Genomic DNA, 7,620 nt, shown 5'->3' on the forward strand with positions numbered 1-7,620 from the left:
GAGCAACTTAATAAGATATAAAGTGCATAAGTACATATTCAATACCACAATAGTTTTTAAGCTATTTGTCCCATGAGCTATATATTGTAAAGGTGGAGAATGGAAATTTAAAGGTAGCACTTCAAGCAATTTACTTTGGAATGGCGGAGAAATACCATGTAGTAGGTAGGTATGGTGGACACAAATGGCATAGTGGTTGGCTCAAGTATTTTGGATGCATGAGAGGTATTCCCTCTCGATACAAGGTTTTAGGCTAGCAAGGCTTATTTGAAACAAACACAAGGATGAAACGGTGCAGCAAAACTCACATAAAAGACATATTGAAAACATTATAAGACTCTACACCGTCTTCCTTGTTGTTCAAACTCAATACTAGAAATTATCTAGACCTTAGAGAGACCAAATATGCAAACCAAATTTTAGCATGCTCTATGTATTTCTTCATTAATGGGTGCAAAGTATATGATGCAAGAGCTTAAACATGAGCACAAAAATTGCCAAGTATCACATTATCCAAGACATTTTAGCAATTACTACATGTATCATTTTCCAATTCCAACCATATAACAATTTAACGAAGAAGAAACTTCGCCATGAATATTATGAGTAAAGCCTAAGGACATACTTGTCCATATGCTACAGCGGAGCGTGACTCTCTCCCACAAAGTGAATGCTAGGATCCATTTTATTCAAACCAAACAAAAACAAAAACAAACCGACGCTCCAAGAAAAGCACGTAAGCTGTGATGGAATAAAAATATAGTTTCAGGGGAGGAACCTGATAATGTTGTCGATGAAGAAGGGGATGCCTTGGGCATCCCCAAGCTTAGACGCTTGAGTCTTCTTGATATATGCAGGGGTGAACCACCGGGGCATCCCCAAGCTTAGAGCTTTCACTCTCCTTGATCATGTTGTATCATCTCCCTCTCTTGATCCTTGAAAACTTCCTCCACACCAAACTTAGAAGAACTCATTAGAGGGTTAGTGCACAATCAAAATATACATGTTCAGAGGTGACATAATCATTCTTAACACTTCTAGACATTGCACAAAGCTACTGAAAGTCAATGGAATCAAAATATCCATCGAACATAACAAAACAGGCAATGCGAAATAAAAGGGAGAATCTGTCAAAACAGAACAGTTCGTATTGACGAATTTTATCGAGGCACCAGACTTTCTCAAATGAAAATGCTCAAATTGAATGAAAGTTTCGTACATATCTGCGGATCACTCACGTAAATTGGCATAATTTTCTGAGTTACCTACAGAGAAAACAGCCTAGATTCGTGACAGCAAAGAAATCTGTTTCTGTGCAGTAATCCAAATCTAGTATGAACTTTACTATCAACGACTTTACTTGGCACAACAAAACACTAAACTAAGATAAGGAGAGGTTTCTACAGTAGTAAACAACTTCCAGGACACAAAATAAAAACAAAGTACTGTAGTAAAAAACATGGGTTGTCTCCCATAAGCGCTTTTCTTTAACGCCTTTCAGCTAGGCGCAGAAAGTGTGTATCAAGTATTATCAAGAGACGAAGTGTCAACGACATAATTTGTTCTAATAATAGAATCAAAAGGTAACTTCATTCTGTTTCTAGGGAAGTGTTCCATACCTTTCTTGAGAGGAAATTGATATTTAATATTACCTTCCTTCATATCAATGATAGCACCAACAGTTCGAAGAAAAGGTCTTCCCAATATAATGGAACAAGATGCATTGCATTCAATATCCAAGACAACAAAATCAACGGGGACAAGGTTATTGTTAACGGTAATGCAAACATTATCAACTTTCCCCAAAGGTTTCTTTGTAGAATGATCAGCAAGATTAACATCCAAATAATAATTTTTCAGCGGTGGCAAGTCAAGCATATTATAGATTTTCTTAGGCATAACGGAAATACTTGCACCAAGATCACATAAAGCATTACAATCAAAATCTTTAACCTTCATCTTAATGATGGGCTCCCAACCATCCTCTAGCTTTCTAGGAATAGAAGCTTCGCGCTCTAATTTCTCTTCTCTAGCTTTTATGACAGCATTTGTAATATGTTGCGTGAAAGCCAAATTTATAGCACTAGCATTAGGACTTTTAGCAAGTTTTTGCAAGAACTTTATAACTTCAGAGATGTGGCAATCATCAAAATTCAAACCATTATAATCTAAACCAATGGGATCATCATCCCCAATGTTGGAAAAAAAATTCAGCAGTTTTATCACAGGCAGTTTCAGCAGTTTTAGCAGTTTCAGGCAGTTTCTCGCGCTTTGCATTAGAAGTGGAAACATTGCTAATACCAATTCTTTTATTAGTAATAGTAGGAGGTGCAGCAACTTGTGTAGCATTAGCATTACTAGTGGTGGTAATACTCCAAACTTTAGCTATATTATCTTCTTTTTCATTTTCTTCTTTTTCCCACCTAGCATGCAATTCGGCCATCAATCTTATATTCTCATTAATTCTAACTTGGATGGCATTTGCTGTAGTAACAATTTTATTATGATGATTTTCATTAGGCATAACTTTCGATTTCAAGAGATCAACATCAGCAGCAAGACTATCGACTTTAGAAGCAAGTATATCAATTTTCCCAAGCTTTTCTTCAACAGATTTGTTAAAAGCAGTTTGTGTACTAATAAATTCTTTAAGCATGGCTTCAAGTCCAGGGGGTGAATTCCTATTATTGTTGTAAGGATTTCCATAAGAATTACCATAGCCGTTGCCATTATTATAAGGATATGGCCTATAGTTGTTACTAGAATTGTTCCGGTAAGCATTGTTGTTGAAATTATTATTTTTAATGAAGTTCACATCAACATGTTCTTCTTGTGCAACCAATGAAGCTAACGGAACATTATTAGGATCAACATTTGTCCTATCATTCACAAGCATAGACATAATAGCATCAATCTTATCACTCAAGGAAGAGGTTTCTTTGACAGAATTTACCTTCTTACCTTGTGGAGCTCTTTCCGTGTGCCATTCAGAGTAGTTGATCATCATATTATCAAGAAGCTTTGTTGCTTCACCAAGAGTGATGGACATAAAGGTACCTCCAGCAGCTGAATCCAATAGGTTCCGCGAAGAAAAATTCAGTCCTGCATAAAAGGTTTGGATGATCATCCAGGTAGTCAGTCCATGGGTTGGGCAATTTTTAACCAGAGATTTCATTCTTTCCCATGCTTGTGCAACATGTTCAGTATCCAATTATTTAAAATTCATTATGCTACTCCTCAAAGATATAATTTTAGCAGGGGGATAATATCTACCAATAAAAGCATCCTTGCATTTAGTCCATGAATCAATACTATTCTTAGGCAGAGATAGCAACCAATCTTTAGCTCTTCCTCTTAATGAGAAAGGGAACAATTTTAATTTTATAATGTCACCATCTACATCTTTATATTTTTGCATTTCACCAAAATTATTAAGATGGGCAGCAGCATCATCAGAACTAACACCAGAAAATTGCTCTCGCATAACAAGATTTAGTAAAGCAGGTTTAATTTCAAAGAATTCTGCTGTAGTAGCAGGTGGAGCAATAGGTGTGCATAAGAAATCATTATTATTTGTGGTTGTGAAGTCACACAACTTAGTATTTTCAGGAGTACCCATTTTAGCAACAGTAAATAAAGCAAACTAGATAAAGTAAATGCAAGTAACTAATTTTTTTGTGTTTTTGATATAGCAAACAAGACAGCAAATAAAGTAAAACTAGCAACTAATTTTTTTGTATTTTGATTTAGTGCAGCAAACAAAGTAGTAAATAGAACTAAGCAAGACAAAAAAAACAAAGTAAAGAGATTGCGATGTGGAGACTCCCCTTGCAGCGTGTCTTGATCTCCCCGGCAACGGCGCCAGAAAAAGTGCTTGATACGCGTACAGCACGCGTCCGTTGGGAACCCCAAGAGGAAGGTGTGATGCGTACAGCTGCAAGTTTTCCCTCAGTATGAAACCAAGGTTTATCGATCCAGTAGGAGCCAAGAAGCACGTTGAAGGTTGATGGCGGCGAGATGTAGTGCGACGCAACACCAGGGATTCCGGCGCCAACGTGGAACCTGCACAACACAAACCAAGTACTTTGCCCCAACGAAACAGTGAGGTTGTCAATCTCACCGGCTTGCTGTAACAAAGGATTAGATGTATAGTGTGGATGATGATTGTTTGCAGAAAACAGTAGAACAGTATTGCAGTAGATTGTATTTCAGTATAGAGAATTGGACCGGGGTCCACAGTTCACTAGAGGTGTCTCTCCCATAAGATAAACAGCATGTTGGGTAAACAAATTACAGTTGGGCAATTGACAAATAAAGAGGGCATGACCATGCACATACATATTATGATGAGTATAGTGAGATTTAATTGGGCATTACGACAAAGTACATAGACCGCTATCCAGCATGCATCTATGCCTAAAAAGTCCACCTTCAGGTTATCATCCGAACCCCTTCCAGTATTAAGTTGCTAACAACAGACAATTGCATTAAGTATTGTGCGTAATGTAATCAGTAACTACATCCTCGAACATAGCACCAATGTTTTATCCCTAGTGGCAACAACACATCCATAATCTTAGAGATTTCTGTCACTTCCCCAGTTCACGGAGACATGAACCCACTATCGAGCATAAATACTCCTCTTGGAGTTACAAGCATCTACTTGGCCAGAGCATCTACTAGTAACGGAGAGCATGCAAGATCATAAACAACACATAGACATAAATTGATAATCAACATAACAAGTATTCTCTATTCATCGGATCCCAACAAACACAACATATAGAATTACAGATAGATGATCTTGATCATGTTCGGCAGCTCACAAGACCCGATAATTAAGCACAATGGGGAGAAGACAACCATCTAGCTACTGATATGGACCCATAGTCCAGGGGTAGACTACTCACACATCACTCCGGAGGCGACCATGGCGGCGTAGAGTCCTCCGGGAGATGATTCCCCTCTCCGGCAGGGTGCCGGAGGCGATCTCCTGAATCCCCCGAGATGGGATTGGCGGCGGCGGCGTCTCTGGAAGGTTTTCCGTATCGTGGCTCTCGGTACTGGGGGTTTCGCGACGAAGGCTATTTGTAGGCGGAAGGCAGGTCAAGGGGCGTCACGAGGGCCCACACTACGTGTCGGCGCGGCCAAGACCTGGGCCGCGCCGCCCTATAGTCTGGCCACCTCGTGGCCCCACTTCGTCTCCTCTTCGGTCTTCTGGAAGCTTCGTGGCAAAATAGGACCCTGGGCGTTGATTTCGTCCAATTCCGAGAATATTTCCTTACTAGGATTTCTGAAACCAAAAACAGCAGAAAACAGCAACTGGCACTTCGGCATCTTGTTAATAGGTTAGTTCCAGAAAATGCATGAATATGACATAAAGTATGCATAAAACATGTAGATATCATCAATAATGTGGCATGGAACATAAGAAATTATCGATACGTCGGAGACGTATCACTCCTCGACGAGGAGGGCTGGCTCAAGGTCACCGACTTCGGCCTCGCCGCGCTGCCCGAGCAGCTGCGGCAGGACGGGCTGCTCCACACGCAGTGAGGCACCCAGACGTACGTGGCGCCCGAAGTCCTGCGGGGCCGCGGCTACGATGGCTTCCCCCGAGCATGTGGTGTCCTCTACGTGCTGCTCTGCAGCTTCCCCCGAGTTCGCTCACGACGCCGGCGACGCGCTCGACTTCAACAAGTTCTACGCCGAGGACGTGCGGTCATTGCCGGCCGCTGTCTTCGTCTAATCTCAACAGCAAGCCCTTCTGGCCTTTGATTTTATGTGCACACGAGATGAGTTTTAGTGGATCCCACATGGAGATGGGAATGACGCGAATTAGAGCGTTTTCCTTTTTTTTTAATCTGATCAAAGATTACAGCAGGGGCAAAAATATCATCTTAGATATGTACTTAACACCGGTAGTGTTTGAATTGCACTAGAGGGTCAAATAAGGAACCAACCAAACTTTGTGGGTCAAGAAAGGAAGAATTTTTTTTGCCAAGGCCAAAAAGGGAAGGCAAACTTTAGCTAGGACCAAATAAGGAATTCTCTCGTTTTTAAATGTAACTGCACCTACAGGAGTGATATCAACAGTCATGTCACCCATGTGGTAAACAATTTTTTCACAAAATTATGAAATAAATCTGAAACATAATTGAAACATAACTGAAACACGAATATTTTTGTGAAACATACTGGAGTCACGTCAGCAGTGACGTCATTAGTTTCACTTTTTGTCACAATGTTGCACAATATTTTCATGTATCACTTTTGTTTCATAAAAGTTTCACTTGTGTTTCAATTATTAGTTTTATATTAGATAAACATCAAAAGGCTCACCAATCTCAAAGTAGGGATTGGATGGTAGATTTGACACAGGTAGGTACCCTTGCCAGTAAAATTGTTGTGTTCAGAGTAGTGGTGATTTGCAATAGAGAAAGGACGGATTTCTTGCAGTATTCCTAGTGTGGGTTGGCTGCATTCATCCTCAGATTCACTTGTCTGTTTGAGATTTGTACTGAGCAAGGTATTTTTGTTGCTGACTTGGCAAATAGGAGGTGAAGGCTAACTTTTAGGAGGTGGGTCGATAGTAACTTGCGGAAACAACTAAGAAAATTGCAAGATATGCTACTAGGGGTCGCTTTGAATAGCTTTGATGGTAAACCAAGGTGGAAATGGTCAATAAATGGCAAGTTTTCAATGAAATGGATGTACACTTTCTTGTCTAGAAATGGGTGAAAGGACACGGATGTCGCCTAGAGGGGGTGAATAGGCGGTTTAAATTTTTTACGAGATGGGCTTAACAAATGCGGAATAAAACTAGCGTTTACTTTGTCAAGCCCAAAGCCTATATACTATGGTTAACCTATGTGCACCAACAACATATGCTAAGCAATATAAGCAACTAGGTGATAGCAAGATATATAACTTTAAGCACGATAGCTATCACAAAGTAAAGTGCATAAGTAAAGAGCTCGGGTATATGAATAACCGAAGTGACGAGGAGACAACGATGTATCCCGAAGTTCACACTCTTGCGAGTGCTACTCTCCGTTGGAGCGGTGTGGAGTACAAGTCACTCCAAATGCACGAGGGTCACCGTATTCTCCTCGAGAATTCCCACCAAAAGGGATGTCCTCGATCCACTATGGAACCTTAGGGAGGTCACCGAACCCGCCCAAAGCTTGGGGCTATCTCCACAACTTAATTGGAGGCTCCCAATAAATTATCACTAAGGCCTTGACCTTGAAGAATATCCACAACTTAATTGGAGTCCCCAAGAACAACACAAAGACCACTAAACCGTCTAGGGTCCAAAGACCCAAGAGGAACGTGCCCCTGGAAAAACGGCTAAGGACCAGAAAAAATGTGCCCCTGGATGGGGCCCGGATATTTGGCCGGATATTTTGTTTGGGCCGGATAATCCCCCCCCCCCCCCCCAAAAAAAAACTGCAGAAACACCAAAACGAGAATGATCATAACTTGAGCATACGAACTCCGATTTTGATGATCTTGGGCTTGATGACGCGTGAAGCACACGTTCGTTGGGAACCCCAAGTGGAAGGTGTGATGCGTACAGCAGCAAGTTTCCCTCAGTAAGAAACCAAGGTTATCGAA

This window comes from Lolium perenne, chromosome 4 (assembly GCF_019359855.2).
Source record: "Lolium perenne isolate Kyuss_39 chromosome 4, Kyuss_2.0, whole genome shotgun sequence".
In the NCBI taxonomy this organism is placed as follows: Eukaryota; Viridiplantae; Streptophyta; class Magnoliopsida; order Poales; family Poaceae; genus Lolium; species Lolium perenne.